Source organism: Rhinolophus sinicus, linkage group LG01, assembly GCF_036562045.2.
Source record: "Rhinolophus sinicus isolate RSC01 linkage group LG01, ASM3656204v1, whole genome shotgun sequence".
Lineage (NCBI taxonomy): Eukaryota > Metazoa > Chordata > Mammalia > Chiroptera > Rhinolophidae > Rhinolophus > Rhinolophus sinicus.
In genome coordinates this window covers 46,331,663-46,357,833 of record NC_133751.1, presented here as the reverse complement: position 1 = coordinate 46,357,833, position 26,171 = coordinate 46,331,663, and the positions used below count along the sequence as shown (strand labels likewise).

The following is a 26,171-nucleotide window of genomic DNA, read 5'->3' as shown; positions in this document are numbered from 1 at the left end:
GTGATGGAGGTGGTGGGTGGGGACGAGAGAGGTGGATGCCTCTAGCCTCTCCACAATTGAAGTGCAAAACGAAAGTACTGGGTACTTTCCATCCATTAGGCACACCTTTTGAAAGGAGAGTGCAAGATCTCGATTAAAAATGACAGGTGATACCAGCTTGTTTAGAGATCTCTATAATACTTTGAGGGGCTCCTTTAAATCAGGACATCATAGGAATACTAGAGGACTTTTTAAGATGGACCAAATTCACACTGTCGAACAAACTGTATACATTTTGAAATAAAGTTAGATATTATAATTATGGGTATAAATATATATATATAATACATATTTTTAATTATAATTCAGCCTTTAGTGATATAAAGAAGGCAAAAGTGAAATGGAATGAGATGAAAAACCACATAACCAGTAGATGCGAGTAGAATAAAATGTAAATCAAAGTAGAGCAGCATTCCCAACAACATTTTAGCACTTTTAATTTAGACAACTATACAATTTCAAGTTGGAATTCCCCTTGATCATGCAATCTAGCCAAACATCTGAAGCACATTATAATTTTTGATGCACATGAGAATTAGAGTCATTTCTGTTTTCTCATTGCCCAGATCACCCTTTAAAAGTATTTTGTTCAATTTTTTGTATATATATTCACACAGAAACATAAATTTATATAAATATCATCATATATAGGCTTTTCTGTTCCCTTTTTTCTCTTGCATTTTGTATGGCTTCCCTGGCCCTCTTCTTCCACCCACATCAGAACCACCCAGCCAAGTACCGATGTTAACAACATTATACATAAATATCTTCTATATTTTTCTCCAGGCTTAAATAATCCTATACAGAAGACACATACATACATACAGGTTTTTTGTTTTTTTTAATTATTTGTTTTACAAAAATAGGATCATCTTTTACACAATATCCAACGATACCCTGGTCATATAAAGGGCATCTTTACCCACCATCTACATCTAAAACTAAACAATTTTGTAATGTTTGGCATACTATCCGAAAAACAAACTAACGTACTTTAGAAATATTGTCAAAAGCAAAGTTGAAATAAATGGATTTTACAGGTCAGTCTATAGTTAAGGTTGGTGATTTGCACATAGTACGATGTCAGTAAAATCTTAATTTTGAAATTATTTCTAGTTTTTATCAAGGTTTTTATTTTCCTGTGCCTACTGGTCTGTCTACAAGGGTAAATTTTCAGAGGTTTCTCGGTAAAAATTTAAGCCAGGACAAGTGTATGTTTGGAGTGGGCAGAAGGGGTGGCAACTGGCACAGATACGCTGAAGGCCAAAGGAAAGAGTGGAGAAGAGTGTGATGGCTCCCTGTGGATAGATGTTTGAGTTGCTGAGAAAAATGGGTCAGACTTTCCACCTCACACTAGCACACCAATTGCCACTCATTACTGTCTCAGTCACCAAGGCTCTTGTTTAGTGTTTTATTTGGCTTGGTGTCACAGGAAAATCTCTCTACAATGTAATGAGGAACTTGAGGGGAACTTGAGGAAGTTCCCCACTCCACATTTTAGGGCTTTTTCTGAGGGTCTCCTTTCCTCTCCCGTTCCCAGTGCCCCCCAAGTTCTCATCCTCATTCCCCATTAAAACTGCTTCAAAGAAAAAAAATCAAGGGACACATTCACACTAAGATCGTATTATAAATGAATAATAAGAGCTAAAACATTATACCTACCAGTGTTGTTTGCATTTTTAGAGAAACTAAAGAATTACTTTTTAAAAAAATTCCAACAATAAGATTGTTGTCAATGATAATAGACACAGAGGAAAAAGGCCCATGGAGCCTTCCCGGCCCTCCTGAATGCACCCGTAAGCCTCCAGAAACGACGGCCCTGAGAACACATTACAAAGAGCACAGGGCTGGGAGATAAGAAAATCTGTGAGTGTGGTTACAGTTCAGCCATTTTCCAAACATAGGACCTTAACTAGTCACTTGGCTTGTCTGGGTTCATTTACTCATTTATAAAATAAATGTCTTGAGCCAGGTGACTTCAAGGTCACTTCCAGCTCCCACATGCTAGGATTCTATGATTACAACAGCCCTTCTGAGTGGACTGCATTGTCATAAGGATTTAAAAGAGGTTGCATGCTTGCTACCGTACCAGAAAGGACATCTTGGCAAATCCAGAATGGAAAGCTTCTACTCTGCCCTAGTCACCTCTTACCCCTCCACTCTCCTCCCACCCTTAAAGCAGAGAACATGGCTCAAGGAAAACTTCACCTCCAATTCCATATATATGTTGATCAATTGCTTGACTTTTCATAAGTCTCTTCCATTTGTTCTCAGTTTTCCTATTTACAAAACTCAACTCTAAACTCTAATGACAGGGTGATTTTTTGTTTGTTTGTTTTTAACATGAAAAGCTGACCATGCTGACTCCCGCTCAGTCATCCACAACAGTTTTTCATCACCAACTGCAGCAAACACTGTTAGTTTCCAACTCGGCAAACATTTGTTCCCTTTCCCCTACTTTCTATCTGAAGCCCAATTTTGTCCCAGTATCTTCTACCTGGCCATGTACTTGAGAAGAAGTGGGTCCATCCCCATCAGGGTGCGAGTCAAGATTGGACTGAGCCAATCATGGTGGTTGCATTCCCCTTGCCAGTGAATGATTTAGGACTGGGTATGTGATACAGTTTCGGCCACTGAGGCATGAGGGTGAGTCTGGATGGGGGTTGGTTCCTAAGAAAGGTTTTCTTCACTGATTACAAAGACAAATATCAAGACAGAAAAAAAAGAAAATATCTCTTCTTCTTCAGTCATCTTGCAATCGGGAGAAGAGCAAGTCTGAGGATAAAGCATCACCAAGGACAGCTGGGCAGAAAAGTGGAAAGAGCCTAGGTCCTTAATGACAGAGTTGAGCCACTGAATTCAGTCGTCTTGGAACTCCCCTATCTTTGAGCATATCATATATGCTAATAAATTTTCGTAGTGTTTAAGCAGTAGTGTTGGGGTTTTCCTTGTAGCTGAACACATACTGCAATACATCTACAGTGTAAAACTAACATACATTTTGTTTGGCACACAAGGCTCTTCATGTTCTAACCACCTCCTCTCCATCACCATACACCAGGCTCTAACCACACTAGCCTTTGCTTAGAATTCCCTCCCCAAAATTGTCCACCTTGGTAAACACACTGCTCATTCTTCAAGTTCCTATGAACGTATCTCATTCTTTTTAACACTTTGCTCAATCTTTTCAGGCAGACTCTGCTGTCCTAATTTCTCACAGCATTTCTTACATGCATCCGTTATGTTGTAGCCATTTGCATGCCCGTCAACTGCGCTAGACTGTGAACTTCTTGAGGGCAGAAGCCTCAAGGGCTTGTTTCTCTGGTATTACCAGCCCCTGAGCATATGCTTGATTCATAGGTACACAATCAATATCTGCTAAACGAAAGTAACACCTGACTCTATCTATCACTTTAAGAATACTGCTCACCCCTAATTTGGAAAGTTTAGTTCCTTTTTATCTCAATGTGGGCTTTGCCCAGTGGGCTATGATTCAAATTCAGAGTTTGAATAATTGAAGTGTCTGAGACAACATAACTACCAGTTCCTAACTGAGACCTTTCACAAACTCTGAAACGTGGCTTTGGAATTGGTTCTGTTTGCCAGTCTCACAATCAATCATGTTCCCTTCATTAAAAGAAATGCACAATGAAGTAAAATGTGGTCCCACTCCATTTGGACAGTATAAGAATCTTGTCCTATAGCTCAGTTCCAAGATAAAAAAGAAAAAAGAAAAAAAAAAAAAGCTAAGGCATACCAAAGCTGAGCTACCTGGCGTGAGAACATCAATACAGCCTTCGTTTTCAGAGCTACCAAAAACTCCCAAAAAGGAAAGGTGAAATGAGATTTCAGACCACAAATCCAAAATCTAAATCTGCTCAGTTTCAGCTTGCCTATACATTGAGAAACTGCTTGCTAAGATCAGACATCGTCTTCGGCATCATCCTGCTTCTCTCAATCCCCTCCACACACACCACACACGTACATACACCCAGAAAAATCAGTTCAACTTCTATTTGTAAATACATGCAACTAGTTCTGGTAGCTCTAATGAGTGACCATTTAAAAGTCCACGTCCTCCCAGCTGTGCAACAAAAGACACATGAAAACTAAAAGCCGCTGAGAATTGGAACCCAACAATTTCAGCAATTGCCTATTCAGGCCAAAGGCACTCTTTTGGAAATGCAGGTCACATTTAGTGTGACGGGGTGAACAGTTACACTAGGGTTTAGATGACTCGTTTAAAGAGCACAATTCAAATGTCTTATTCATCTTGCAGTATAATCAAACTCCTGAGGGATTGCCACACCCCTTGCAGGAAAGGGAAAGAAAAAAGTGACAAAGGGGAAAAATGCAGAGAAATTCCATGGCCTGGTAGGCAGGTCCCGGAGGCTGAGGGGAATCCGGATGAGCAAGATGTGGGCCTGCTATAACAGTGAGCTGCCCCCACCAGCCTTCACAGGGCAAACAGGGTAATTCCCTCTACTCTTCCTCGAGTCACAGGTTCCCACTGACTGCTCACTGTCTGCCTGAAAAACACATGAATGCTAGATGAGTCATTCCATCATCAAAATGTGCTGAGTACCTACTATGTGCTAGCATTGGGAATGCAAAAAAAAAGGCAAAATTCCTCCTCCCAAAGAAGCTCTCACGATAGTAGGGAAGACAGACAAAACAGCACGACCAGCGCTAAAACAGAGAGCTATGAGAAGACCCTTCCATGGAGACAGTGAATTCTATCTCAGAGTGCCAATGCAAGACTCGCAGGATGTGTGTCTAAAATGCCTGGAAAGATGAGGAGAATTCCCTGGATGAGTAAGAAGGGTACTCTGGGTCCACACAAGGCTCAGAAACAAGGCTATGTGTCAAACAATAGGGAGCAGGGAGTCGTCCTCCACTCCTTTCCCTGGACTTACACTCTGGGCATATCCCTAAACACTGTCCCCATGCTTTTTCAGGCTTATTCACCAAATGTGTGCCCTGCTTTCTGCCTTGAATTTCCTTCACCCATCCCCTCTCTCTGCCTGGACCCCTCATCTCTTTACTGATGCCTCCCCATATCCCTAAGCAGACCAACGTGCTTGCCTCTCTGCACCTTCCATGTGGCAACTTGGTAGAAGGACTGCGTCTTTACTTCAAAACAGCACAGACATGACCCCTGCCTTCAGGAAGTTTGGGAACCCAAAGCCTAAAACACAAAGCAAGACGCACAAGCTGTGAGTCCTATCCCGGATGCCCAGATGATCACTGCCAGCTGAGCTTCCGCATCATGATAAGAAGCCCAGGGACCGAAGGCCACAGCCTTAAAAGAGCTCCATTCTAGCCAAGGCCCTCCCTCATCTCTTCCAATTCCAATGTCCTTCGCCGCACCATCTCAAACTATGATCCCGACTTTGTTTCATCTCTTTAATCCTCCATTTTGAAGGTTGCTCCATTCTTTTCCTGCCCCACAGCAAGGTGTCTTGGGAGACAATACCACAGCAAGGGAGAGTACAAGCTCTGACATCAGGCAGAGCTACGCTTGCGTCCTAGCTGCAGCAACCTGACGACTTGCTGTGAGGGTTTAAGGAGATGACAACGTTGCCCAGCTCCAGGACACCGTAAGCACTTTTTAAGCCAAAACTCTTGTGGCTGTTGGGGTCATCTATCTCTGCAACCATCTTTAGGCTTCATATCTACCGTCCTGAGTTCCACCTATTTTCTCCATTTCCTTTTCTTCCCCACCCTGTCCCTTATCCCTCAGCATGAGCAACAAATTGTACACAACTCCCAGACCTAACAAGCTTCATGAAGGAGGTGGCATTTGTGATGGACCTATAGATCTGGCAAGAAGAGAGCAAACCAACAAGTGAGAAATGGTGACTAAACACAGAGGCAGGAAAGCTTGCATTTTGTTCATGCAGAGGATTACAGGGTGGCCATGTGGCTGGATTGTGAGGTCCAGGCCAGAGATGTTAGAGATCAGGATGAAACCATCATCTATAGCTTTTGGAAAACCACAAGCACAGGTTTATATGTATGGGGTTGAGGGAGCAGATTCTAGGGTAACTATATGCAGGATGCATGGGGAAGGGAAGAGACCAAAGGCAGAAGCCATTCCTCAGGGGTGACCCTCTTGTCATGCAAAGCACACTGGTCACAAATTCAGAAGCTCAAGGCTCCAACATCTGCCACCAATGAGTCACGTGACCTTGGGACTTCAGTTGGCATATCTGTAAAATGAGAGGCTTGACTATCATGTGAAGTCACCAAAGTTCAAATACCAGCCTGGCCATTATCAGAACAAGACCTTAGGTAAGATACCACTTTTTTGGTGTCTTCATTTCCCTCGTCTTAGAATGATGACAAGAGCAAAATAGTTCCCTTGCAGTGCTGCTGCAAAGACAGCCACACTGGGCACACAGTAGGAATTTAAAAAGGAAGAGAAAAAGAAAAATGATGGCTGCCAAAAGTCCTTCCAGGTTAAAACATCAATAAATAATCCACAGTATTTCCTATTGCAGAAATGACTATTCAGCAAAAATTTCTGGAGCATAAGCTGGGCTAGTCTGGGATACAACATGAAAATTTCTTTCTGATACATTTTTCAAAATAATTGATTTGAGTACATAGTGATCTTTTCCATGTACATAGCTTCAGGAAATGTAAATGTATTATTAGGAAGATAGAAAAGCAATTGTGAAAGTCCTGAAAGCAAAAAAAAAAAAAAAATCTCAAGTAAGCCTTTGATTTCTAACTCAGACTTCACCTGCTTTTCGAACAAGAAGGGCTATGAGACAGGTATGCAGGCGCACCACTTGTTTCCTCGTGAGACTCCTGGAGACTCTGGAAAGCAAACAGACCACAGTACAATAACCAAGTGTTTGCCAAAGTCAACCAAACCGCAGATGTCCCCAAGTTTTGTCTGTGACAGATCAGTTTGAACCCCTTCCAGAATCTGGTGACCAAAAACTTAACGACCTATTTCAAGACTCTGGCTAACGAGGTCCTGATTCGGTTCTTAAAAGACATCCCAGGAGTTCCCAGGCCTATTCCACCTTTCCAACCCACCTCACACTTACCTACCATTAGGACAACATTCATCGCATTGCACTTGGGTTTCTGCATGTCTGCCTACACCTGAGACTGAGCATAAGGAACATCCTTCACCTGTCTCTTCCCAGTGCCTCATATATGACACTCCTATTTCATATTCATCACCTGCAATCAAGGGCACCTGACACCAAAGTGCATGCTCTCGTGATTACATCTACAGCCTCCCAAAGGACTGAAGGAAAATTACCTGGAATAAATGGATGAATGAGCATTCATGTCCCAGGCCATTCTTTCCACCCAGAATACCCTTCTCTGTCATTTTGAGACTTCTTTTTTCAATTTTTTTTTTTGTTAGTTTGTTTTGTTTTGTTTTTTTATTGGGGAAGGGGAACAGGACTTTGGGGAACAGTGTGTACTTCCAGGCCTTTTTTCCAAGTCAAGTTGTTATCCTTTCAATCTTAGTTGTGGAGGGTGTCATTCAGCTTCAAGTTGTCCTTTCAGTCTTAGTTGTGGAGGGCGCAGCTCAGCTCCAGGTCCAGTTGCCATTTTCTAGTTGCAGGGGGCAACTTTGTGGTTGAGAGGTCACGCTCCAACCAACTGAGCTATCTGGGAGCTCAGCGGCAGCTCAGCTCAAGGTGCCGTGTTCAATCTTAGTTGCAGAGGGTGCTGCCCACCATCCCTTGTGGGAGTTGAGGAATTGAACTGGCAACCTTGTGGTTGAGAGCCCACTGGCCCATGTGGGAATCAAATCGGCAGCCTTACGGAGTTAGGAGCACGGAGCTCTAACCGCCTGAGCCACCGGGCCGGCCCGAGACTTCTTAAGTACCCTCTGCAAGGCATTCCCTTATTGATCCCCACTTAATTCTGATTATGTCTTGCCACTGTGCCCTTCTTAGGCCTTATTTACTCAATGTGTATTAGAGCAGTCATCACCTGTTTTCACTCTGAATCCATCTGCTGCACTGAGCAACTTCTCTCTGGGCTCTGGCCTTGGACTCTCCTGTCTCTTGTCTACCCAGAAAGCTCCTGCTTCCCACGCCTCCCTCTTCCTGCCCTCCTTTCCCACAGAAGATGCATCTCATGGTGGGCAGCTAGTCATCACAATCATCTACAGAGGTTAAAAAAAAATAAGAGAGGTATGGGCAAACATTGTTTTCTGGAAGAAAACAAATCACCAAAAACTGTTAGAAGTATTTGCCTTTGGAGAGGAGGACTGAGGGTTAGGTGGAAGGGGTATGACAACTTTCTTTTCTGTACTGTGATTTTTCACTTTGGGCATGTGTGTCATTTAATGTGTGTGTGTGTGTGTGTGTGTGTGTGTGTGTGTGTGTGTGTGTGTTTAATGGAAAAATTCAGATGCTCAAGCTCTGCTGCCAGAGATGATTATTCAGTATATCTGAAAACAGGCCTCAGAATTTGTATTATATCTAAATTTTCTAGGTGATTTTGATGCAAAGGCAGTGTTAGGACCCATGGGAGTGGGAGAAAAGTGTGTGTGTGCGTGTGTGTGTATGTGTGTGTGTTGTAGATGTGAGTGCACATGTGATTGTGTGTGGCAGGGTAGAGGGTGGGCATAGCTAAAATAATAATAATAGTAATAATTCCTCCTCCCCAGTATGCCTCATGTAGAAGTTTCCCCTGCTTTCTCCTCCCCAGAAGCCATATCAGATTTTGGGCCCAGACAGTCACCTCCCTACAAGGAAAGGCCAAAGTGGAGTTTGTTCCCCATGGAAAGGTAGGTAATGAATGGTGGTAAACATGGACTCGGGAGCCAGGAAGCCCAAATTTAAGTGCTGCTATAGTACCCTATTCCTGTCCCTATGGAATCTTGCCATAATGCCATTATTTGTTTATGTGCCTAGCTGTATTACTGGGGCATTAGTGCCCTAAGGGAGGCACTGTGTCTCATTTAAATTTTTGTTGACCCTTGTGCATAGAACAGTGTCTTTTGTGTACCTGTAAAAGGTCCCAAGGAAGGAGTCACTTAGTTCAAAAAAAAACAGGCTGCTTTGCAGGTAGCACTGAATCTCCAGAGGGTAAGCTACGACAGAATAGTGGAGAAAGAATTCCTGGAGTAGAGAGCCAGTCAATGATTGCAGCAGCCACTCTGATTTCCCCAAATGGCTGCCACCTTGCCTCTGTCTTCCTTTCTCTGGGGCCAACTAGATCTCAGATGTGCCTTGGAGAATGCATAAAGGACTAAATTGTAGCTCTTTAATAACTCTTTTGAAACCCTGCATAGGGACACACACACACACACACACACACACACACACACACTTCTATATTCTTCCCCTTCTGTAATTAACCAGTTGCCACTTGTTCCATTTTATGAATATTAAAAAAACACAGATATTTCATTATTCATATGGTTCAGCCAGGCATCTCTTTCTTCCTGAAAACCATCCCTGACCTAGCCATGCTGGACTGTATCCTCCTTTTCCTCCATGGACTCATGGCACTCACCTTGTAGCATTTCAGCATTTCGCTATCTTAGGCTGAACTGAACTCTCTCCTCCCAGGTCAGGGCTCCTTGGCAATGAGTCTCTTCTCTTAACGCTCCCAGATTTCAGCGTATTTGTTGGCACACAACAGGAGCGCAAGAAAAGTCTGTTGAGGCAGATTCCTGTTCCTACCTGACTACAGCTAACATTCTCTGAGACCACTACAGAAGGCAAAAGGAGTGTTAACTTGGTGCAGAGTTTCCATATGGATGACAGTGGGGTGGGGTGGGGTGGGGTGGAAGGCAGGCTCATGTCTAAAAGAAACAGTTTTTAGTAAAGAGTTTACAGATACTTGAGAGAAATATGTTGTATGCTGGTTCTGAAATCCTAGGTAACTCACTTCACCAGCAGCATGGCCCTTTGTTCTTTATTAAAACTGCACAGGAATAACCTTGCCGCACTATTGCTACTATTAATAATGTGTAGGCCTTATCACGTTACAAATTGTATTATGAAAACCTAGTGCCAACACAAGGGAAAACTGATAGGACAAAGCTGCCTCACTCTTCTGATAAGGGAGCAGACTTCCTTCAACCTAAGCTAGCTTCCTTCTGGGCATGTGAATAAACTGCCACCTCTTCAGCCGCAACCCTTTCAGCGCACTGTCACCCATCAAAGGAACTTTCTGCCAAGAGCTGCCAGGCCTTCCTAAAGAACTGGCTTCCATCTGCCCCATGGCCAGCAGTTTGCATTCAGAACAACCAGCAGCCCTCTCAAAAGACAGGGAAACCATCCAATCCACACAGTTTTCAGTTTTTAGAAGGCCATCTTCCCATAGTTTCCACTTCAGTATTCCAAACCACACTTGGAAAGAAACCGTCGTCCTCACTTCCGTGATCTTACCCTCATTCTGTGTGAACTATGAATTCTTCTAAACAAAGAGTGGATGGGGGGGGGGTGATGGGGGGGGTCTCACTAGATATGCCCCTCTTCAACCTTGGGGCTGCTCAGGGGCTCCCGACCAGGATTTAGCTCCTCTCTTCTGATGATGGTGTTGCTCCATGCGGGCCCAGAGTGCAGCACAGCATCAGTAGGAAGGAAAAGTCTTCCATCTACAGTTCATTAAACCCAGTTTTATTTGTGCGCACCATCCACTAGGAACCAAGCATGGAGTCCAGCAACATGTGGAAGGGCCCTGAGGGGAATACCTCCTCAAGGCTTTCTTTTGCCTACAAAAACCGAACGAGGGCCGAAATCAATAAGGATCTGGTTTAACTTTCTAAAATAGCCTCTTATTCTTTCGGGGAAAACCCTGCCCAACGACCCAAACTGATTTTCCTCATTTCAAATGCAAATTGGGTGCTCGTTGGTGCACACCACACAGACACACACACACACACATACACACACACACTGCGGAGAATTTTTGTGAGGTAAACCGCGGTGGCGCATTGCGAACGTTCAAGTTCAGCACCGCTTTTTAACTTTCCATCACCGGGCCTTATCTTTCCAGAAAACAGATGAAAAGGTCTGAGGGAGGGAGGTGATCATAGAGATGGCAATGGCTTTTATTAAAAGAGTGTTTTCCCAGACCTTAACTAAACCTCATCCACTTTTGTCAGTCAGGGCCGACAGTTGAGAGCAATATTAGAGAAGGTAATTGCATATATCAGTCAACAGCCTTTGTCCCACAGCCGCTGAGAATTACAGTAAAACGGGCACAGGAAAACAGCATACTGGATTAAAGGCAAAAAAGATCTTTCTCCAGTTTCTCCCTACTCACCAGCTGTTGCGTTCGGCTGTAGAGACAGAAGCAGCAATAATATCTGGGGGAAATCTAGCCTACCACAGTCTGGGGTTTATTTCCTCCTTGTTTTCCCTCCTCCTTGAAGGTTTAATCTTTGACTTTAAAAAGAAACTTTTTCAAAAAGCATTCTATCTCGCCATAGCAACTAAGCTATTAACCATATAGGAATTTTTCTCCCATTAAAGTACAGGAACACATATAAACCTGAACCATCTACCGTTTTAGACTGACTATAAAACCACCACCTCAGAGCCTTTCATGTCACTTGGTAACAGGTCCCAGGAGTTGCTTAAGTAAGCAGCTGGCGCGACACAGATACATTTTGTGCAATACATTTTGTGCATATTTGATTATAAATCACACCAAGCCAAACTCATGCTGATGAAGAGTTAGCAAAGGGGTCTGAAATTTTCCCTAGGTAAGTGGTAGCTGGAGGAAGAAGAGAGGGAGGAGACTAGCCTTTCCCTGTGTACCTGGCACAAATCCCCACAAGATAAGGGTAATTGTCACCAGGTCCCTGGTGCTCCAGACACCAGAAACTGGCCCTGCAACCCCAATAGGAAAGGAACTCCTTTTCTCTCAAACATGAGAAAATAACACACTATCCAAAAGCTGCCAGAGACTTTGGACACAAAAGAGGGTAAGAGGTGCGTTCTTCAGGCTAAGTCTAGGGTAGCTTACAAGGAGAAATGGCTGAGCTACAAAGAAGAGAAACCAACTCCAGGGAGACAGCAGGGACCAGAAAAGAGTGGGCCTGAGTCATTTCTGAGTGAGTTAGTGAAACAGGAACAGAGGTCAGTTCATCTAGCTCAACTATGACTCTGACAGAGGCCATGTGGGTCACTGATGAAGTGGGCCACAATAAAGCTCTTGTTACTTGTGAGGTTGATCCTTAAATACTTGAAATCCTATGGCACATCAGCCAAGGTCAACTTTATGATGCAACAATAAAGTTATTATGCCCATTTTATAGATCGAGAAACCAAGGTTTAGAAAGGTAAGGCAACCCAACCAAGTTAACATAGCCAATAAGTAATATGGGTAGGATTCAAACTCAGCTCTGTCTCCTCCAAAGACTTGCTCATGCCACTACAGCCATTTTATTCTGGGGGGGGAGGGGACACATGTCCAGCAGTACTTGACTGTGGACCCTGGGGATGTGGGGAGCCATGGGATAAACTTGTGGTATCTTCCTGAGGATCGAATTTATTCAAATATTGGTGGGTGTCAAAAAGAACTGGAGTAAAGTGGTGTAGGATTAAGTAATTGCATTGACAGTATTTCATAACACACTTTTTCACATTAAATTCAATGGCTATATTAGAGAGCAGGATGCAGTATTTATATTTTTTTAAAGCTTGACTAGGTAATGAATTAATATGATTCAAAATTCAAGCACTACAAAATGGCACAAAATAGAAAATTTCTCTTTCACTTATCCCCCAAGCCCCAATTTTCAATTCCCCTCTCAATAGGCAAATTATTATCTATTTTGTGAATTTTCATACCGTGTTTCCCCAAAAATAAGACCTAACCGGAAAATAAGCCCTAGCATGATTTTTCAGGATGACATCCCCTGAACATAAGCCCTAATGCGTCTTTTGGAGCAAAAATTAATATAAGACCTGGTCTTATTTTCGGAGAAACACAGTATATACATGCAATAGTATGTACATAGTCTTTTTTCCTTTTTTAAACATAAATAGTAGCCCGCTAGACACACATTTCTGCACTTTGCTCTTTTTCATTAAACAAGAAATCTTGGAGTTCATATCTGTAAACAAAGTACTCCCTCATTCTTGTTTACAGCTGCTGGTATTTCATTAAATTGATGCATCATTATTTATTTAACCAGTCTTTCTAGGGGACTTTCAGGATGGTCTGAAAACTTTGCTACAATAAAATGCCTTAATAATAATCTTTTACATGGATCATTTCACACGTTTGAGAATATATATATGAAATACATTGGGACAAGTAAAACTGCTAGGTCAAAGGCATGTGCATTTAAAATTTTGATAGATACTAACAAATTTCTCTCTACAGAGTTTGCACCAATTGGCAGAGAGCCATTTCTCAGTGTTATCAAACTCTTTTACATTTGCCAATCAGATAGGTGAAAAATGAAATTTCACTGTCATAATTTGCATTTCTCTTCTTATGAGTGGGGCTGAGTAGCGTTTCATGTGCTTATAAGAGCGATTTCCTTTTTTTTTATCCCCTGCAAACTGTCCATATCCTTCACTCACTTTTTATAGGGTTTGGGGCTTTTTAAATTGGCTTGTAGAGTTCTTTATAGAGTATGCAATCTAGCCCTTTGTCTGAGACATGAGTTACACAGTTTCTCCAGGTCTGAGAATCTGCCTTCCCTTATCATTTTCCACTGAGAAGCCCAACCCCACAGTGGTGGCACCAGCTCCAGCAGCCTGACCATGGCCCATTCACACCTGCACTATCCTGAAAACTACTCACTGTCTGGCCAAGCTTCCTTTCACAGCCTGGGTTCATCATGCAGAGCCTGCTCTTCTCCAAAGGTCATCTAAGGTTCCCTAATCTAGCTATCCCATCTATAGGCTCCCCTGAGGAGGTGAGGTGGTGAGGAGAGAGGTGAGAACTGGCACATATTCTCAACACCAAACCCCAACCCAGGATTCACACACATTATACTTTTTCTTCCCTTGGGCAGAAGGACAATCCATGAATGCATTACTCCAACACCTACCGTGTTTCCTCAAAAATAAGACCTAGCTGGACCATCACCTCTAATGTGTCTTTTGGAGCAAAAATTAATATAAGACCCGGTCTTATTTTACTATATTATAAGACCCGGTCTTATATAATATTAATATAATACAATACAATACAATGTAATATAATATAATATAATAATACCGGGTCTTATGTTAATTTTTGCTCCAAAAGACGCATTGAGCTGATGGTCCGACTAGGTCTTATTTTCGGGGAAACAGAGTAGTCTGTGTATCTATTGTTTTATGGGCAGAAGAGATAAAAAGACAAAAAAAAAAAAAGAGTTCCTACCTATAAGGAGATTATGCTCTATTAGAATATAGGAATCTAAAACAAACAAACAAACACTTTTAAGGGGAATTGCAATGCTGAGGAACTTCTGCTTGGATGAAATAAGCACAAATGCCTAAGGGAGTCCACAGGATGGCCCTCAGAGCTGAAAGTAGGCAAGATGGCCAACGAGACCAGGGGAAATGATGACTGAGCTAAGGCATCACCAGGTCTAGAGGCTGCAGGGAAAGTAATCCAAGTAGAAATGCACCGTGAGCAAAGGTCTGGAGGTGAGAAAGCATCATCCACTTGAGAGGCTGCAGGAAGTTAAGTGTGGCTGCAGTTTGAAGGACCAAGGCTGAAAGAGAAGAAGCTCTAAAGAAGAGCAGGGGCCAGGTTGTAAAAGGATTCGCAAGGCTTGACAAATGTGTCTTTGACCCTGAAAGCAGTGAAGACCACAGAAATACGTTGTGCCAGAAAATGACATGACCAAATTTGGGCATTAGAGAGGTCTCTCTTATAAATATAGTAGAAGGAGCTAAAATGATTGGTGACATTTGAATATTGCTCTCTATTCTCCCTTTTCAGAGTCTTTTACTTCCCATCTTCTCCCTGACTTCTTTCTCAGCAAAGTTGCTCAGGGAGGTTAATAATTCATAATAGCACAAGTGACTGATAGGATTTAATTGATTGCTGTTTTGATAAGACATAAAATCTTAAGCAAAGGAATGAATCCAAATTTAGAATTTGGAAAAAACGACTTAAATTGGTGGGGTAAGTATATGGGTGGGAGAGATACCAGTGGCAGGCATTTCCCAAATCACACTAAATGATGCCTATCACTTCTCTCATTAGCACAAAATCACACACACACACACACACACACACACACACACACACACACTACTGCTTCATGTAGAAGGTAGGAGGCAGGTAGGCACTTCAGACAAACTGGAGGACAAATACCAATCACAAGTGGACCGATTTGGCTGATCTTCCCAACCAAAGAACATAAGCCCCTGAAAAATTTCAGGCTCCCGTCAAGGTGCACATGTGTGTTGGTGAAGGTGTGGGGAAATAGACATTCAGTTATTATGGTGAGAGTGTCAACCTCTACAGAAGGATACATATATACCTTGACCTAAAAATTCTACTACTGGGAATTATACACACACATACACACACACACACACACACACACCTACAAAACCACTTATATACATAAGATTTTTTATTACAGTGTGATTATAATAATAAAAGGCTGAAAACAACCTAAATATTTATCAATGTGGGACTGTTTAAATTATGGCATACACATAAAATGGAATACCATGTAGTTCCAAAAAATAAATAAAGAAAAGGCTGAGGAAACTCATTATATACTATGTAAAAAGAGCTTCAAAATATAGAATTCAGAAAATGCAGAGCTGTGCATATACTACACTACTATTTTTCCACATAAGCTATTGGGAGCAAGGAGAGGAAAATATATACGATTTGTGTATGCATAAAACAACTCTGGAAGGAGACAGAAGAAAATGAGAAAATGATAATATTTGGTTGCCAATGGGAAGAGGATATGGGTGGCAGGGGAAGCAGCTTCACTATGTTTCCTTTTGTACCTTTTGAATCATGTAAGTCCATTACCTATTCAAAACTATCCCTGTCCTTGAATAGCTTACAGCCAAAACAGATAAATGTGTGCACAAGGGGAAAGACCTCATTAAAAATATCAAATAGGCTGTAACACAGAGGTAAGGAAAGGGTTGAACAAATACTTGGTCCGGGGCCAGAGAAAATACAATTACGCCTTATTGTATTCCTCCTATTTCAGCCAACATGTCTGTGGACCCGATGCCTCTCCAGGCCCACACCCTGCAGGTACATTTAGATCATGACTTAGCACCCCAGGGGTTCTTTACCCAGGCCCATTTTACAGATGTGGAAACTGAAGGGCAGCAAGGTGAAGGAGCTTGCCTCCAGCCACATGGCGGGTTGGCAGTGTCCGAAGTCTGAAGCCAGTACAGTGTCCCTTCTACTGGCAGACGTTGACACCTGGACTGGCTACGATCATTTGGTCTATGGAGACTCCACTATCCAGTCCTATCCGGGGGTCCCAACCAACTGTGCTTCCACAAACAAGTTAGATGCCACTTCCTCCCCCCTCAGCTGAGGCAAAATTCAGCAAACTTGCCAGAGGAAGACAGAAATCCCCCTCTCCCTTCTGCGGAAGTGCTCAGCAGTAACTCAGGTCACGTGGTCCTTGCCACCTCGTTAGACAAGGATCCAAATCTTAGAAATTTCAGTTCGGTTCTTGCATATAACAGAGAACATGGCCCCTCTGTAGAGTTAAACTGAAATCTCCACATTCGTTGTTAACCTTACTTTAAAGCAAACAAAAGAATGGTCAATCAACACATCATCCTCAAGCTTGCTTCAGCTTTTAATTTCTCTTAAGCAATAGAGCTATTTGCTCTCATTTGCAAATCCCCACAGCCCCTGGCCTACAGCAGTGGCCATGGCCTACTGGTAGATACCTTATGGCTTTAGAGGTAAAGAACAGGGCTTAGCCTGAGGCAGATAAATTTCTTAGGGATGTCAGCATCCTGACTTGCTACATTTCTTTAGTTTTTCCACTGAACTGTTCTTCCCATCCAGGACCTTTCATTTGCACCCACAACTCCACATGGTTAACTGTTGATCTCCCCTCTGCCCTCCTCATCAGCCTCTTTTCTTCTTGCTCCTTCCCCTGCACTTGAGAGCTACAATCCTGTCCTAAAAATAGCTCCCCCCTTGATCCTGCCTACTCTTTCATCTGTGATGCTATTCCTTCTCCCCTTTCACTTCTAGATGCCTTTGAAATATGAGAGAAAAAAAAATCTCTTATCAGCAAACTTAATAACAAAATAGTAATAATGTAAATAATGAAAGTGGCAAATATTTCTTGAGCACTTACTTTGTGCCAGGCACTGAGCTATATACCTAGTGTGCATGACCCAGAATAAACAAATTTTCTGTTTGGCAGCTATTTTTGTCTCAAATAATGGTGTGTGGAAGCACGAACTATGGTTGGTTTTATCACAGTTAACTTTCTAAGATGACAATAATTGATTGTGCAACCATAAAACTGCTTTCAAGCAGCCTTTTAACTGTGTGACAGCCACACTCTAGAATAAACTCTCTGACTGTATGGTGCTTGCACTGTAGCCAGAAATATGAGGATGGATAATCGCTACCCCCAGCCCTGGGAAGCTATGAGACAAAGCTGTCTCAGTTTTATTTTTATGCCACCGAAACTCAAATTTCAACATCTCTCATCACAACCACATCACTCCTGTTTGAAAATGCTGCCTACATTTGAAGCTATTCAACACGACCACACAACAGCCACAGTATGAAGAGTTTGCAAGAGAAATAAATGTGAAGATGAGCTCTGGAATCTCTCACTACTACCTACAAAGTTCTTAACAAATTCAACTGCCTAGGATGGGGACTTCTGTTAACATCATTACAAGGAAATTCCACTAGAACTAAAGATCTAGATAACTCATGGAACTGGTGATACTATATATTCTATGCACTTCATTGTCACTTTTTAAAATGGCTAGGTTGCTAAATAGTTACTTATCTTAATAATTCTATTAATATAGCATCCAAACATGGCCTCCCTTCCTCAAATTGTTCTCCTCTCTAATCAGTCTTCCTTCTACATGCTGCCATAGTGGTATTTCTAATAGAAATATTTGAATAGAATTAGTAAACAGATGTGTCATCACTTACCTATTTTGCCCACTGATATGTCCTCAAATCAATAGGTGGCCAATAAATATGGTTTTAACAAATTTAATTAGTGCCTAGAAAGGCATATTAAAACAGGAAGCTCGTGTTCCCTATCAATCAACAGTTTTGGATTTCTGTTTTTGTTTTTCTGCTTTTGTTTTTTTAATGATTCTTTCCAGTGCTGAAGGGAATGTGGTAAATTGTGCACTCTCATATTCTTGACAATATAGTTTTTCAAAGAACCTTCATACCTTCTCATTCCTAGAAATTAACACTAAGAAAATAGGGCTAAATGTGGACAGGAAAAAAAGTTCTTATATAGAAAATGTTTTGAAAATATTTAAAGTTCAGTGACAATGAAATATGAAGTAAATTCCATGAAATAGTATGTAGTTATCAAGAATGATTATTACATTTATACAATAACATAACAAGTGGAAATAGTAACAAAACATGAACATTATGATAATACCTATGTAAAATGTTCAGAGACTGTGCAGAAAATGCTAACAAAGAAAACTAGATTTGAATTCTGGCTCTCCAGTTTATAAATTATGTAAAATCAGATGGGTTCATCTCTGTGGCCCAGTTTCCTCACATTAATTATATGTGGTGATAAAAATAAGAATAAAATAACTGCTTTCTTTGAAGTATTGTAGGGAAGTGAATGAGTGCTGTGGCTGAAAGAGGATAAGCACTCAGTAGATATGCTGAATATTGTGATTATTTTGAGGGGGATGGAGCTATAGCGTTTTGTCTTTGTTTCCTAAATCCTCAGTGATGTGCTAATTGTCCAGACATCATGACGATGGCCTCTTCATCTTTCTTCCCCTTCTTTCGGAGAAACACCTGGGTCTGACTCACTTCAGCCATGGTGTTTTTGCCCTCTCCCTCCTAGGCATTCCTATGGAGCATCCTTCTTGAAATGATTGCTTGGCATGTTTCTGCACTGCCTGGAGTTCATCACTCCCTTTGATAAGTACTGGTTCCCAACTCCCCCAACATGGCTCTCAGGAAAGGGGAACTTGGGGGTCGCTCTTCATGGGTCCCTCAGCACACAACTGAATGTGCCATAACATGTTAATTTAATTTTTAAAATACACTGATTTGGTGATCTTACAGATAGAGAAGCATGTAGAATGTCCAGAATTCAATCAACATTCGCTCTTTTTCCATTTCATCCTTAATCATGTCTCGTTTCCATAGCACCTAAGAGCTAAAGAAACAAATAAATCCTGGGCTGGTTTCCCTTGATTTGTATTTCACATCCACTTAGTTTTACAACGCAGCAGAGCCCACAGATAGACTCATCTTTGTTTCCAAAATTAACTAACTCTGTATCTTTCCTGACAGAAATAAATACAATAAGCGAGTTCAATGGTGATTAATTCCTAGAACAAAAGATGTATCAGTTGTAAATCCAGAGCACAGGCCATAAAAGATTTCTAGGAAAGAACCCTTTGGAAGGCAGGATTCTCTTCAAATTCAATACCAGTGATGCTCCCAATCCAAAGGTCAATAGTTCTGCTTAAAGATACTTGTGCCCATGATTTCTGTAGAGCAGAAGCCGAGCAAGCAAACAATTTAACTGTGCCAGCTCCTTTTGTGTCTTTCCCAATTAGCTAATCTCCAATTATATAAACATATATATGATGACAGTCTTTGGTTATGGAGGTATTACAGGAAAATAAAGGTTACTTTACTTTGAGAGTTGGTTTTGGGACAAACCAGATTAAAGCTTACGTGGATACACAAAATAATAGGCTAATGCTATTGTCTGCATCCCTTAAGTTATTTTATTAGAAGGAACATATTAATTATAATGAAAGCAAACTTGGACACTGTGGGTTTCTAAAGAAAATTCCTTTGTAGCATCACGGCAGGGTTTCCCACCATTTTTCTCTTTCTGATGAAATTAACTCCCCACGGTTGGTCAGTAGGATAATCTAATTGTAGCCAATCAGCTTGGGAGCTGCTGTTGACCTCACAAAGGGAGAGAAAGGTATCTGCAGTCATAGCAACCACCCTCTCAGCTCTGATCATCTCTGGACCTTCACGCCTAATGACAGACACTGGCTTGCTTTTTAGATGATTAATCTTTTCCCCTGTGAACCTCCTTGAATACATTAGCCAAACAGGCCTGATAAATTTGTTTATCCCAAGACAATCATTAGAAAATTACCTTCAAAAGTAATTCTCACTAGAGCAGTTTGTGAATGGAAAGCCATATGGCAGAAGAGAACAGAAATAAGCAATAAAATCTCTTGCTGTATGTCACAACAGGTTAGGAAAGTTTTTCCCCTTTAAACTTTATCATTTTTACGGTAAATCACAAAAGCACAGCAGCCTAGAGGCCATTTTACAAGAGCAGAAGAACTTTTCATGCAGTCACTATTTATTCCTCCAAACCACATCGCATGCCTACTATGTGTTAGGCTCTAGGGACGAACCACTGAATGCGTGCTCTATCTGCTGTCCACAGTCTCGCAGTCCAGTGGGAGGAGACAGATATGTAAATGGATAATTACAGCCCACCATAAGGGTTGTAACAGAGACAAAACAACTGTGAGAGCATTGAAAAGGAGTGGATAACTATTTCCCAGAGCCAACAAAGAATGTCAACTGTAATGACATTCTGATTAGACAAAAAAGGATGAGCAAGACTTTTCCAAAACAGGAGACTATTCCAGGCAAAGAGAACAGCATTGGAAAGACATGGATTTTGGATAATTGTGAAAGACTCTTGGGTAGCAAATGTCTGGAGCAGCTGGATATTGGCCACGTCTTCTTCCAGGAAATGAGACTGGAATTGTGGGTTGGGACTAGGTTGGCACTGCTCTGTTGGATGGCATGAACACATTCTTAAGGCTTCAAGAAGGCTACACAATGTGGTTGGACAGGAAAGGCCAATTTGGCAACTCTTTCTCAGATTGAATCAAGAGAATGTAATTGTGGACATATCCTTGAAGATACTCCTCATTTATGGAAAGAATGGGAAGACAATGAACATGTGTTGCAGCCACACCGCTAATATGGACTATTTCCACATGCAGTCACTGGATCCACTACTAAAGGGTCAGTTGTATGAGTGGGAGACACGGCAGGATCCCTGTGTGGTTGAGAGTTTTAAAAAGAGGGAATACATTTCACGCAGCAGATCAGAAAACTGTATGGTCATAAATGTGGACGTAGCCTAATTGACCCTACAGGCTTTTACAAACCAACATTAGCTAAACCTCACCAAAACAAAGGGTCAGGCACCAGAAGCCTGGACCAGCAGCCAAGGCAGCCTGAGTCCAGACGCAGATTCTAGATGTCATAGGACAGTCAGGCCCATGCCAGAGTTCCCAGAGCAATACTCTGGCCCCATTAAGACAGCCTCAGAAACACAGACTGGAATGAAAGATGTCACGTAGCTGGACCCATAACTGATCATGTTCTCCAAACCGATTGAGGAACCCCAGAAAGAGGATATGAGGTCCTAGACCAGAGAATTTGTACATCTGCTGGTCTGCCTGGGGATCCTAGTCCTGGCCTCCAATTCTGTGATGCCTTTCAAGAAGAGCGTTGCTGACCACAAACTTGCTCCACAAGCGCCTCAGAAAAGAGCCAATTGTAAGGCTCCTTTAAGCTGAGGTGTCAGTGTTTTCTCTATTTTCCAAAAATTTACTAATGAACATCTTATTAGTTTTGAAATATAAACACAGTTTTACAAAAATAGAAATTAAAAAATAAGCTAGCCCAAACACTATGTCTCTATTCTAATAGCAAACACACAGCAAATTGGACATAATCGTCATAAGCACTTGTCAAGCGCCTGCTCGGTACTAGGCCCATGCCAAGCCCTTCACGGACCCTGAATCATTCCATCCTCACAGCGACCCCGTAATAAAGGGGTTCTATGAGTGTCTCCATTTTCCTGATGAGGGAACAGACTTGGAAGTGTATGTCTTTAAGAAACTGATAAATGCAATTATAGTTTCAGATAGCCTCTTTAGAAAAAAAAAAAGGAACAAAAACTTTGTCGAGATTCAAGATTTTAAAGAGAACATTGCCTGGAAGCTATTATTGCTACGACCAAAAATATAAAAGAGAAAATTCTATCCAATGAGCGTGTTCTGAGCACCTGTGTGCCAGGCTCTGGAATACAAGGCAAAGCAGGTGATCTGATGGGGGAGGCACATGGATGACTAAGGGTAAGATAAAGTGACATGAGTGGTAACAGTAGGTCATGCAAGGCGGTGCAGAACCACAAAAGAGGCAGAAACCAGCCCGGGAGCAAGAACCACTACAGCACCAGCTACCCTGCACGGGGTGCCAGGTGCCACACCTGAGACTTGATACATGGTGCTTCATTTACACCACGTGATGACTTCAAGGGGGCTGTTTTCCCCAGACATTTTATAGATGAGGAGGATGGAGCTCAAAGGTTAAGGAGCTTATCCACAGTCCCATAATTATTTAAATGATACTTCTAGGATTTGAGCACCGGTCTGTGTGATTCCAAAGTTTTGGGTGCTTTTTACCTCATCGTAAATCACAAAAATATGCTCTCTGCCCATTTCACAAGTGTGTGTTCTTTACTACTAGACCACTAACCTGCCTGCATTCAGAAACAAATTCTCACAGTGAAGGGTTCTTTAAATTTGCTTCACTTATTCCCCAGTTTCCGTTTTCTCTACTCCCTCCACACAAGTGGACCAAGAGACAGCATTTTCCAGAGGACCAGGAGGTCCTGGAGGACAGAATGCTGCTTCGTGAAAGCAACAGTGTTTCAATTCCAAAAGACACAAGCTACATGTTTAATCTTTTCCTTTGGTTCTCTCTGGACCCTGGAGATTTGCTGAGGACACCATTCTTTCTCTGTTTCTCTCTCGTTTTTTAATGCTGCAAGTCTACACTTGCCGTTTTACAAAGGAGCTCTCCATCAATAACAATAGGTCTTCTGTTCTTTTTCCCCTCTAAAACCCACATGATTAGAACTATTGACCTTAATCTTACCTCTGTAAAGGTATTGTAATGTGTTTAAAACTCAAGGAGACAGGAGGCCAAACGGCCCTGCTTGAGTCTCGAAGGTCTTGTCATTTAACCTGGAACTGCTGCAAACTCTGAGGAGCATTAAGGCCAAAAACAAACAAACAAAAAGCCAAAAAACTGGACCTCCCACACAAGCATTTTTCATTTACTTTCTTACATTAGCCAGAGGGAGATGACCTTGAAGAGAATGCTATCTAGGAAGAACTCCTGTGTCTTACTGGCGGATGTGTATCCCCACCCTCTTATTCATCCAGGATTGTCCATGGGGAAAATCACAAGGCCCCATGGGGCATGGGACACCCCATGGGGATGAGGCTGCTCCAGGGGAGCAGAGCCAGCAAAATGAGGATAGTTTGGTTCCAAGGCAGAGTCCGTCAGGATTAAACAAAGGATCTAACCAGTGGTTGGGAGGGCCTGGACAGAGCTCTGATCCCCTGGGACAAGGGGATTGGCTGATAGCTTCGGGCAAGCATACTGAGATCCAGAAAGGACAACCATTTCCAGCAGTGAACTAGAGGAAAAACCAAGGGCCAGGACAGAAACTCCAACACATCACACACGAGTATCTCTAGAACAATCTCATGTCTGCTATTCTCTCGGCCTCCAAGGTTTCTTCTAAACCACATCACATACCGCTGACAGAAGAACTGTTTTACACTGCTGCTCAAGAACCTACTATGGCTCCCAGTCGTCTCCTCTTACTGAGGGGATCATACACCCTAGTTTGCTAGAGAGTCTTGGCTTACACTTGTTATCCTTGTGCAATTACTAATAGCATCTCCTATCATCCTCAATAATGTCCAATTTGGATAATTAATTAAGTGGTCACTGCATCTTCTACCCACTTCAAACTCCTCTTCCTAGTTTGACATCTTCTTTTATGCTCAGTAGTTCTCAAATCATTTTGTGTTAACAGTGACCCATTTAATGGATTACACTGGATCCACCATTATTACTTGGTTCTCCCTTCAGAACTGAGTAGAGCTGTTTACTGACCTGACTGCGCTGAGCCATGGGTCTTCAACATTCCAGTAAGTTGCACGTTTAGTACATTACATGTTCCAGTATTTGGGGAAGTGACTGAGATTAAACACATGCGTTGGAATCCTGACTGTATGACTTACAAAGTATGTGGTCATGAGCAAGTAATATATCCTCTCTAGACCTGAGTTTCCTCTTCCGTAAATATAGGGATAGTCCTAGAACCTAACCGACAGGGGTTAGCCACACCAGCTTTAGGTAAGAAGATGCAGGTACGGTGCTTACCACGTACACACTGCTCGATGGCAGAGGTGCTCCTGATCATCACCGGCCCCACTGCCTGCTCAGCATAAAGCTGGCTGACAGTTTCCCAGCACAGTGTCCTTACTCGCAGTAATGATACACTGCACACAGTGATTGTAACTCAGAGGCATATCTGGGGGATGTTTGTGTCTTAGGTAGGGTTTGCTTTATTGGGGTGGGGGGGCATGCTGTCAGGAGAGAGGTATTAAAGGATGCAGGAGAGAGTATATGGTGAAAAGGGAGGAGAAGCAAAGCAAGACTGATCTCAGCTTCAGGTGAGCTTCAGGCTGATCCTGTGGAGAAGCTCTGAAGCACAAAGCACATAACAAAGTGAGGCTCATCTTCGCAAGGGGGCTGGCCTTTTGTACCCCATGCATAATGGTCACTGGTCAAGATCTGCAGGGGTTTATCCTCCCCAGGAATGAATGCAGCTGAGGGTTGTGGCTATCCACTGATAAGGTGGATGTTGTTGTGGGCCTAACATCATCCATTAATTTGTGATACCCATGTGGCCCTATGGCCGTCCCCCTTCACAAGATAACCTTGTGAAGACTTTGGGGTCTTGTGCATTTAATATGTGTGACTGAAGACAAGTCACATCATTTCTCTAAACTTCAGTTCTTTTATCTGCAACCAAAAAGTTGGTAATACTCAATACTGTACATTATTCTCAAGATTTAGGACTAACACATTCCTAATCCTGACAGTAAATGGGATGGAATTGCACATGTTTTCTCACAGCCAGAGCTCTCTACGTGCATTATGCACAATACCTGGGTTCTTCTACTTACATATCTTTGCTCGTGCTCTCTCTCCTCTCAGCACTCCCCCAAGAAAGTTGCATCTAAGCCCATATGCACCACACACACACACACACACACACACACACACACACACACACACAATGCCGTTCCCTTCAAACGGTACCCACTCCCAATTAACCTACAAAGTATCCTCTGCTTTTTAGCTTCCCATTTCCAAATCCTTCCTACCTCTTCCCTCACCCTCATCCATTTCCTCAAACTCACATTGCCTTTCCCCTCCTCTGAAGTCCCTTTCACTTAACTCCATGTAGCTTAACATTTCATTGATTTCTGATTGTTTAGTATTTCTTTGATCTCTTCCCACCAGATTTTAAATTTCTACTCCTTTATCTCCACTCCAGAACTTAGGCATCCAGGGCTAGGCATCTAGTGGAGACTCAATATATCCGTTTGGTTCAGTAAAGAATTATTTCTTTATCAGAAGAACAGTGAAATACTTTGGTTGACCATTTCAATTCTCGGGATTCTCAAAGCTAGCAGAATCCTTTCCTGTGATCTAGAAGTGCTTGGCTGCCAACTTGGACCGAGGGTGTATGTAAAATGAATGATAATGGCTTCCCCTGTAATTTAGCTCACAGATTAATCTTAGGTGAGATTTTGCTATTGGGTTCTAACAGTTTCTGAAAATTGGTGCCCTAGGAGGTGCAAAGTGGAATGCCCAACACAGCTCTGATTATCAACTGCAGCGTTTGCATGCATTACAATAACGGTAGGCCTAGGCAGCTCTCAGCACCCTGAAATCTTTTATTAAACCAAACTTTAAGTATTTAAAAAGTATGCAATATTTATGCAATATGTATGTTTCTGAGGTGTTGATGCAAATTAAAATTTGGGGGAAGAGGGGGTCAAATTATATTTGAAATTCCATCAGAGTACTGTGCAATTGATGGCATTATGCAACAT

The 26,171-nt window shown here is 42.1% G+C and overlaps 1 long non-coding RNA gene across 1 annotated transcript in view; it reads right to left on the bottom strand.

Annotated features, from left to right (window-relative positions):
- Positions 1-779: 779 nt before the first annotated feature.
- LOC109450249 (uncharacterized) overlaps positions 780-26,171 on the bottom strand; it is a 104,817-nt gene continuing 79,425 nt past the window's right edge. Inside the window, exon 4 of the long non-coding RNA XR_012494935.1 lies at positions 780-6,864. This is a non-coding gene — a long non-coding RNA (uncharacterized LOC109450249). The remainder of the gene's footprint in view (positions 6,865-26,171) is intronic.